This window comes from Capricornis sumatraensis, chromosome 8, assembly GCF_032405125.1.
Source record: "Capricornis sumatraensis isolate serow.1 chromosome 8, serow.2, whole genome shotgun sequence".
NCBI lineage: Eukaryota > Metazoa > Chordata > Mammalia > Artiodactyla > Bovidae > Capricornis > Capricornis sumatraensis.
In genome coordinates this window covers 23,575,622-23,586,380 of record NC_091076.1, presented here as the reverse complement: position 1 = coordinate 23,586,380, position 10,759 = coordinate 23,575,622, and the positions used below count along the sequence as shown (strand labels likewise).

Genomic DNA, 10,759 nt, shown 5'->3' with positions numbered 1-10,759 from the left:
CTCAAACCTTAAGCTAACCGATGCATTTTTCTTATGCAAATGTCTGTCTTTAGTCAGTTCAGTTCAGTCGCTCAATAGTGTCTGACTCTTTGCAACCCCATGAATTGCAAAGATTCAGCCAGGCCTCTCTGTCCATCACCAACTCCTAGAGTTCACTCAAATTCAAGTGCATCGAGTTGGTAATGCCATCCAGCCATCTCATCCTCTGTCATCCCTTTCTCCTCTTGTCCCCAATCCCTCCCAGCATCAGAGTCTTTTCCAATGAGTCAGTTCTTCACATGAGGTGGCCAAAGTATTGGAGTTTCAGCTTTAGCATCAGTCCTTCCAGTGAACACCCAGGACTGATCTTAAGAATGGACTGGCTGGATCTCCTTGCAGTCCAAGGGACTCTCAAGAGTCTTCTCCAACACCACAGTTCAAAAGCATCAATTCTTTGGCGCTCAGCTGCTAATGTACTATGTATTTACTTTGTCTTCAAGTTGATTCCTGGAGAAGGCAATGGCACCCCACTCCAGTACTCTTGCCTGGAACATTCCATGAACAGAGGAGCCTGGTGGGCTGAAGTCCATAGGGTCGTTGGAAGTCGGACATGACTGAGTAAATTCACTTTCACTTTTCACTTTCCTGCATTGGAGAAAGGAAATGGCAACCCACTCCAGTGTTCTTGCCTGGAGAATCCAGGGACAGGGGAGCCTTGTGGGCTGCTGTCTATGGGGTCACACAGAACTGGACACGACTGAAGTGAATTAGCAGCAGCAGCAGCAAGTTGGTTCCACCTGACAAACCAATATGTTATACTCATATATTGTTCTCCTAATCTGTGTTAATTAAACTATGTATTTGTATGGAAATCTGCCTTTCTTCAAGATTCATGTCAATCATTTTATGGCCTGGGATGTCAATGTTGTCTCAATGCATGTTGTGGGTGAGGGCCCTGTTGCCATTCTCTGAGTTTTGAGATATTTCCTTTCTTTAATTAGCAAATTGCTAGTAGCTATATAACATCAGGCTAAAGACTAGCAAGGGGTATTCTTTTGCCCCCTTCTGATGTCTATGTCAGAAGCTTTCTCTATCTCTTTTATACTTTAATAAAACTTTATTACACAAAAGCTCTGAGCAATCAAGCCTTGTCTCTGGCCTCGAATTGAATTCTCCTCCGACGCCAAGAATCCTGGTGTCTTTTGTGATTCAGCAACAACCTTTCAGTTCTCCATTACTCACTTGAAAATTCAAGCAATATACTAAAAATATACTTCTCAAAATTATGAGCAAATCTTGGTTGAAACTAAATAAGAAATTGAGTCACAGTTACCTTTGATGAGAAGCTATAAAAAGACCAGTTTGATTTATGAAGTACTTTGCACAAATTAGCTATTGTTCAAAATTTAACCTTTTCAAAAACCTAAAAAAAGAAAATTGGAGAATGTTTACTTTTCTGAGACAATGCAATTGCTTTGGGAAGTTCAACCTATTTTAGAGATATATATGTGTTTGTATGTGAAAAATAAACATTTATAAGTCTATATACACACATTGCTTACATTTAATGTAAGGAGGGGAAGATTATAATTTTACAATCTCTTATTAGTATAAAAGCATCAAACTCTCAAAAAAATCTTCAAATTGTTAAAAAAAAAGTAGTTTCCCCACCCACAAAACAGTAAATTTGCTACCAAAATTAAGTGATTTGTTTATTTATTTATTTTCATAACAACTCCTAAGAGAGGGAAGGAAAAGACCAACAGGCACTGACTTTCTAACGAATAAAAATTAAGAGTATGCCATTTAAAATTTTGGGTTTTTCTGAAATTTTTCCGTAGCTCCCTATCTATTGTTTCAAATCTTTCTAATATATTGTATAATATTTAAATCTACTAGTCTAACTAAATTAGGTAAGAGAAGGTATGATTCATGATTTAGCATTTTGGAAAATAATCCAATGTAAAAAAAAAATTACTAATTATATCAACAGAGGTTAGAAATGCCCCACAGGAAACTTCAAAAATGCTTATGTTATTAATATTAAATAAGAGACACTAGGCTCTCTTCAGGGAAATCCTTGTACCAGTCCTGGCTCTCCATCTCAAAGAAAGTCTGATTATATACAGTAAAGATCCCAGTGGAAGTTATGATGTATTAAAAGCTGACTAAGCTGACTGTGTTTCTCAGACCCTAAGTAAAGATAATCAAGCAGAAAAAGGACCTGTCAATCCATGATTCATATGATCAGTGCTCACTTTTCATGTCATCTTCAGAACCAAGTGACCATATCTGAGTGCCCTTTCATTTCCTCAAAAAAATTCCATAGCCAGAAATTTCTGAACAGATGAAAGAATGAAAAATAGGATGAAGAAATGTGTCTTAACAAATCTCACAGTGTAACAGTACATGCGTTATTTGAAAACTGCATTGATCTGGGGTTTATGCTATTTAGGATATCAACTACCCTATCAATGAACCACTTACAGGAAAAGTTTCTTGCCTCTGAGATCTGTTAGATCATGAATTCTCCAAACAGTCTACAACATAATAGATGATAGATGAGAAAAAAGAACATTGGGTCTAAAGATCTTTTTCCTAAAGTGGAAAAGAAAGCCTTACTAATTTCATCTGTCCTAAAAGTAACAATCTTCTGAATGAAAACTACCACAGTGTGAAAAATCAATCTCTGATAACTCTTCCTGTGGATTAAGGAGGAATGTTATTTTTCTCTGAGTAGGTCCTTGTTAGAGAATGGGGATTTTATCATTTGGAAATGTTTTGGAAGAATTTTAAAATGTTATCAAGATAATCTAAGTAACAAGCTCCCATTGGTGGGAATTTTTGACTTGGATAAGATTTGAAATAATTAAGAGAAAAAATTTCTTTAGGAATTTCCCAGATGAGGGCTTTTAAGAAAAATATTAAAAATCAGATTATGATCCTGGAAATATACACCCAACATTTTTAATTGCAGAAAACTATAATACTAAGGGAGAACAAATTGGCAATTATTTTACAATCTACTTTCACCTCCTCTTATCTCACTTTGAGAAGACTGAGTTCTTTGGAGGAATGTTGATAGGTAAAGAAAACTTTCAAACTCATTGTATGAGGCCACTAAGACCTACTACCAAAGCTAGACAAAGATACCACACACACAAAAAGAAAACTATAGGCCAATATTATTGATGAAAAATGGATGCAAAAATTATCAACACAATCCTAGCAATCTGAATCCAACAATACTTTAAAAAGGTCATACACCATGATCAAGTGGGATTCTTCCCAGGGAAGCAAGGATTTTTCAATATCCACAAATCAGCAATGTGATACACTACGTTAACAAACTGAAGAATAAAAACAATATGATCATCTCATTAGATGCACAATAAACTTTTGACAAAGTTCAGCACCCATTTATGATAAAAAAAAAAAACTTCTCCAGAAAGTGGGCATGGAGGGTACATACCTCAACATAATAAAGGCCATTTGCAACAAATTTCTGGCAACCCACTCCAGTATTCCTGCCTGGAAAATTTAATGGACAGAGGAGTCAGTAGGCTACAGTCCATTGGGTCACAAAGAGTAGGACACACTGATCAACTGTGCAGAGTGACTTAAGCATTTTAGAGTAACCATTTCCCCATACTTCCTCAAAAGGAAAGTGATCTAACATCCTAAAAGACAGTCATAACTTGAGCTAGTCTCTAAATATTTTTTTCAAATTATCATTCTCTAACAGCAACTTGAGGATTTTACATCTTAAAATCCATAAGGAAGTAGCCAACAAAAGCAGAAGTGATTTAGTTTTGCCCACATCACACACAGTGATGGAAGTTAATGACTTTAATTTTTTAATTATCAAACCGAGCTGGACTGGAAGAAACACAAGCTGGAATCAAGATTGCTGGGAGAAATATCAATAACCTCAGATATGCAGATGACACCACCCTTATGGCAGAAAGTGAAGGGGAACTTAAAAGCCTCTGGATGAAAGTGAAAGAGGAGAGTGAAAAAGTTGGCTTAAAGCTCAACATTTAGAAAACGAAGATCATGGCATCTGGTCCCATCACTTCATGGGAAATAGATGGGGAAACAGTGGAAACAGTGTCAGACTTTATTTTTTGAGGCTCCAAAATCACTGCAGATGGTGACTGCAGCCATGAAATTAAAAGACACTTACTCCTTGGAAGAAAAGTTATAACCAATCTAGATAGCATATTCAAAAGCAGACACATTACTTTGCTGACTAAGGTCCGTCTAGTCAAGGCTATGGTTTTTGCAGTAGGCATGTATGGATGTGAGAGTTGGACTGTGAAGAAAGCTGAGCGCCGAATAATTGATGCTTTTGAACTGTGGTGTTGGAGAAGACTCTTGAGAGTCCCTTGGACTGCAAGGAGATCCAACCAATCCATTCTGAAGGAGATCTGCCCTGGGATTTCTTTGGAAGGAATGATGCTAAAGCTGAAACTTCAGTACTTTGGTCACCTCATGCAAAGAGTTGACTCATTGGAAAAGACTCTGATGCTGGGAGGGATTGGGGGTAGGGGGAGAAGGGGACGACAGAGGATGAGATGGCTGGATGGCATCACCGACTCGGTGGACATGAGTCTGAGTGAACTCCGGGAGTTGGTGATGGATAGGGAAGCCTGGCGTGCTGCGATTCATAGGGTCGCAAAGAGTCAGACATGACTGAGCAAGTGAACTGAACTGAACTGAAGTTTTTATCCTACCCATAGAAATCCTGCGATCTCCTTCATATTTCTAGGTCTTCAGAAAAAAGAGGAGAATCATTAAAAAGAGGCTTTTATTTTAAGAAATTTATTTCCTAGATTCCTTACCCCTAATTTGAGTTTTAATCACTAATAATTATTTTATCTTCTGAAATAAGTCCTCTTTTTCCTCATATGTAACCACAACTTTTCTACCCTCATTTCAAAAAACACTACTATTGATTGGTTGCTGTGTATCATAAGTTTATGAAAGCTTTATGGACTAAATAGTTAATGTACTAGATGGAATAAGTAAAAACCCATGTTTAAATATAATTCCTAAGCCTCATGAGAACTCCCCACAAAAACCTCTTATTGTTGGCAATGTGGCTTGTTAAATCTTGGGCTCATGTCAGAATTCTGGACTCTTTAATCTCCCATAGCCTTGTTCCTTGCATTAAAAACACTTGCAAGTGTTCCATTTATTTTTCTTTCTTTTTTTTTGGAAGAAATAACATCCTTACTTAAGCCAGTCATCTCCCCAATATTCAGATTCATAAGGCCTCTCATTTCCCAACAACAATAATAACAAAATAAACTATTTTCATAAACAAAAAAACAACTAAAAAATACCCATCCTGAGAAAAATTCATGTACCATCCAGGGACAAAACACAGTCAAATTTCAAATTAGAATATTTTCTTCTATGCCATGTTTACCGAAACAAAAATAATGAGATAAAGCACAAGCAAAGTATACTGAGATTAATAGATTTTAAGTCATAAAATTGAATTTAGTCTAGATGTTTTCATTAAAAGATATACAACCGTAATAAAGCAATAACTACTCTGAGCTATACTTCCCCATACAGGCAGTATATGTTAACAATCTGTTATGTGAAGGACTGGCTGTATAAAAGTAAGAAAATTGTCAAAAAAGCAAAATGTGTACTGTTAACAAAAGCAAAATTGTTTATACTTAACAATTTTGTTAAGTATTTATGTAACAGTCATTATATAACCTTATATCTTAGGGATTAAGTGAAATATATTCTTGCTCAAGGAAGACAGGAAGGAAGAGAAGAGAAAATATTGTCTGATTCATGCTTCTAATGTCAAGTTGTGGATAAGATACCCATGAAGACACACTGTAAATCTCAAGTTCCCTAATTTGGTCATCAGTAGACCTGTCTGTTATTTCTACAGGGAAAAACATTCAAACTGAAAGAAAAAACAGATTTAATAATTTTTTTGAATAATATTAATAAAGGGGAGAAAGTGAGGAAAGTAAGTTGTGCTAGTGGGCAAGAAAAAAGAGACCTATTCTGAAAAAGCGGAAATAAATTGAGAGATGACTCAGATATCCTGCCACATGGTAAAAAAGAATTAAGAATATTGTCAATAAAATTACTATGCTGCTGCTGCTAAGTCACTTCAGTCGTGCCCGACTCTTTGTGACCCCATAGATGACAGCCCACCAGGCTCCCAAGTCCCTGGGATTCTCCAGGCAAGAACATTGGAGTGGGTTGCCATTTCCTTCTCCAATGCATGAAAGTGAAAAGTGAAAGTGAATTCTCTCAGTCGTGTCCGACTCTTTGCGACCCCATGGACTGCAGCCCACCAGGCTCCTCCATCCATGGGATTTTCCAGGCAAGAGTACTGGTGTGGGGTGCCATCGCCTTCTCCAATGATTAAACAGAAAACCTTCCTGCCTTTGACCAACTGTACGGAGAGATACTCTAGTTTATTCAAAATTATCTCCTACTTAGAGTTTTTCTCAAAGCAGTTTTCACAACGTTATTTCTCAAGCTATAGATCAAGTGGTTCATCATGGTAACCACATTCATATAAAAATAGAAGAGAATTTTTTCCTCATCCATAGACCCAGCAGAAGATGGTTTGAGATACATAAATGTACATGATCCAAAGAAGAGAGAAATAGCAATGATGTGGGAACTGGGTGCTGAGGGCTTTAGACCTGCCCTCTGTGGACTTGATTTGGAGGAGATCGGTGAGGATGAGACAGTAAGAGACAAAGATTGTGAAACTGGGCACAATGATGTTGATGCCCACCACAATGAAAACTACAAGCTCATTCACATAGGTACTTGTGAAGGAGAGCTGGAGCAAAGGGTGGACATCACAGAAATAATGGTTGATGGTGTTTGCATCACAGAAGGTCAGTCTCAGCATGCATCCAGTGTGAGCCATGGCACCAGAAAATGCCATCAAGTAGGAACCAAGCATAAGCCTAGAACACACTTTAGGGGACATAACATTATAGAAAAGTGGGTTACAGATGGCCACATAGTGATCATAGGACATTGACGTCAGCACATAGATTTCAGAAATGACAAAAAACAGAAGAAGTAGAGCTGAGTGATGTACCTCATGTAAGAAGTATTATTCTTCTTTGATGTGAAGTTAATCAGCATCTTGGGTGTAAATACAGAAGAGTAACACAGATCTATGAAGGGCAAGTTAAAGAGGAAAAAGTACATGGGAGTGTGCAGGTGTGAATTCAGTGCAATTAGGATTATCAATCCCAAATTTCCCAACACAGTGACCATATACATTCATAGAAAGAGGAAGAATAGAGGGAGTTGGAGATCTGGTTGGTCTGTTAATCCCAATAGAATAAATTCAGTCACAAAAGAGTAATTTCCAGGAGCCATTCTTCTCTAAGGGAAACTGTGGACACTGGAGAAAGGGCTACATTAGAGAACAACTTGGCTCTTCCACAGTATCACTTCCTACAAAAGAGCACTGTTGTTTTTCTTGTTTAGTCACTAAGTTTTGTCCAATATAGCAAAGTACATCACAAACAGAGGGAAGCCCAGTCCTGTCATATGCAAGCATTCCTGCTGGAAAATCCAAGGGGAAGAGGGATGGATTAGGATACCATTGTTCTACTGTCATCTCAACATTTCCTCATTCACTTGAACTCTTTCTCCACCAGGATAACTGGAGGCAGTGACCTTAACAACAGCCTGGTATTTTCTTCTAATGCAGATTAGACCTGATGTGGTAGGAACCAAGAGCACTGTTATAAACCAAGATGAAGGAACCAGAATCTAGGAGAAATATGTTACTCCCCTTGTCACACAGCAAAAGCCATACAGGTAGGAGAGAGTTACACCTACTTAGAGGAAACTTCCTGACTTAAATGTCATTTCTGTCCCCTCATGTCTCTCAATATTTTCTGATCCCTCTCCAACAGATGCTTCCACTAGTTTCACTTCATTCACAGAACTGGACAAAATGAGAAAGAGTGGGAATATATCAGGTCCCCGGGCTTTCTTCTCAAAAAGGGGAATACATTACTATAAACTGGATTCAGAAACGCACACTCCTTAGTTCAGAAAACCTCAAGGTTGGCCCCCTTATCAGTTGTCTTTACCCAGTTGATACTGGAGATGCAACTTCCAGTTCCTAAGGCTTGATTTCTTTGATTCTCTGATGAGATGGCATCGACATATGCCCTCGAAATCTCCGTGAACTACTGTGATCTCTGATAATCGTTTTCAGTCCTTTCACAGTCTAGAAAAATTAAGCCTTTTGTTTTCACACTTGCTGTTTGATTGGACACAGAAGATTTAATGTGAGTGTAATGATGTAATTCATTTGGTTGAAAACAGGCTAGATGCTTGCTGAGTCTTTTCCCCAGGCAGTAGATTAGATGAAAACAGGGAATAAGAATATTGATCCCCATACATGATCTCTTTTTAGTTCCTTATGGACTCATTCTTTTACTCATTTTTCACTTCACTCTAGGGATTGTGCATCCCTTAGGTGCATCAAAGTATATTCTCAATCTCCCTATTATCTTCACCTCTGAAGGGAAAGTTACTCTATTGCTTCATTCTCTCTTTATGCCCATTTACTAAGTAGACATATTTTCTGCAAGGGTCCTAATTCCAGAGTTCTTTATTTCTTTTTCTAAAATGCTTCAAATGTTGAAGTAACTCATTTCTGCTGTTCTCTCTCATTTCTGAAATTATTGATATTTCTGAAATTATTGGTAATGTTATATATCCTTTCTAGTGTTTATCTTAATATATACTCAACATTTCTACCTGATTCTCCTGCTTGGTCATTTTCTGTAACATTTCAATAACTAAAGTTACCAGTCTTTTCTCATCATAGAAAAGAGCAGGGGCCTATGGAATTAGAGAGTGTTGTCAATCTTGTCCTCCTTCTTCCACTCTTACTAACTACAACACTTGGAACAATTTACTTAATCTCTCCTTTCAAATGTTTAAAATAGGGATGGTAAAGAGAACACCTCTTTCATTGGGCTGGTGTGTTAATAGATGAAAAATACCTAAGTGAAATGGCACTGTACCCGGCATATGGTGAATAGTCATTAAGTGCCAGCTGTCATTATTTATATTACCATCAATTCCAGTAGTGTCTCCCTTATAACATTCAACAGACTTCTTCCTTTAATTCCTGTGTTCCTCTACAAATTGTAAATTCTCTAACAAACATTTATTCTACCATGTTTAATATTTTGCTAATGAATCTCAGAACAGTGCAGAGTACAGAGAAAAAACTCAATGGCTCTTTCTGAAAAGCAAGTTCTTTTTTGCTTGAAACCCTCCAGAATATATTCAACATTTCTCTTATGCTAAGCCACAGCATCTACAATCACAGTGTCCATCCATGTCCGTCAGCCACCACATGACTTCTGGATTTCATGTTTAAACTGAACTATAATGTTGAACTACCGTGACCACTATTATTCTAGCATTTTCCCAGCTACTTACTCTTATTTAGTCATGGACACTGTTGCTAGAATAAGGTCTGAAATCAAAGCTCTGGCCCTCCCTAGTTCATGAATTTTCAATGGTTCTCCATTACTCACTTGAAAACTGAACCTATGGAGTGAAAATACAGTTCTTAAAATGATGATTAAGTCTTTGATAAAACTAATGAAGAAATTGAGTCAGAGTTATCTTTGATGAGAAGCCATGAAAATACCATTTTGATTGATTGGAATATATTTTACACAGATTAAATATTGAACAACCTTTTAGCCTTCTCAAAAATATAAGAAAAAATGTTGGAGGATGTTTAAATTTGAATTGCCTTGAGAGCTTCAAGTCATTTTAGAAATATGTATGTATTCTAAATTTAATTTTTTGAGGAATCTTCATAATGTTTTCCATTGTATTGCTACCAGCAGTGCACAAACGTGCCCTTCTCTTCACATTCTCATTAATACTCCATTTTATTTTTGATAATGTACATTTAGAGTGTTGAAGTGATATCTCATTGGGGTTTGATTAGCCTTTCCCTGAGATCAGTAAGCTGAGCATGTTTCCATGTAAAAATGTCTGTCCAGTTTCTTTGCCCATTTTTTTTTCTTTCCAGTATTTCCAACTATTAATATCTGAAAAGGGATATATATCCAAAATATGTAAAAATTCTTTGCCCATTTTTAAATTGGGTGTTTATTTTCTTGATATTGACTTCTAGTAGTTATTTCTATATTCTGAAAATCAACTCTTTATCAGCTATGTCATTTGCAAATCTTCTTCCATTCAGTGTGCTGCCTTTTCGTTTTTAAAAATAATTTTATTTATTTATTTATTTGTGGCTGTGCCAGGTCCTTGCTGTTGTTCAAGCTTTTCTCTAGTTACAGAGTGTGGAGGCTACTCTTCATTGCAGTGGCATCTCTTATTGAGGATCAGGGGTCTCTATGGCACGAGAGCTTCAACAGTTGCAGCACTTGTGTCAGTAGTTGCAGCTCCCAGACTTTAGAGCACAGGTTCCGTACCTGTGGCACATGGGCTTAATTGTTCTGCGGCATGTGATATCTTCCCAGACGAGGGGTCGAACCTGTGTCTCCTGCATTGGCAGGCAGATCTTTACCACGGAGCCACCAAGGAAGCCCTGCCTTTTCATATTGGTGACAGTTTCCTTTGCTATGAAACAGTTTTTCAGTTTGAATAGTTCCCTTTATTTATGCTTTTATTTCTCTTGGCCAAGAAGACATAGCCAAAGAAATACTACTAATTCTAATGTCAAAGAGCATTTGATTTATGTATTCTTCCAGAAATT

At 37.2% G+C, this 10,759-nt stretch overlaps 1 pseudogene; it reads right to left on the bottom strand.

Moving 5' to 3' along the window:
* Window positions 1-6,447: 6,447 nt before the first annotated feature.
* On the bottom strand, window positions 6,448-7,368 carry LOC138083412 (olfactory receptor 8B3-like; annotated as a pseudogene).
* Between the last annotated feature and the right edge of the window lie 3,391 nt (window positions 7,369-10,759).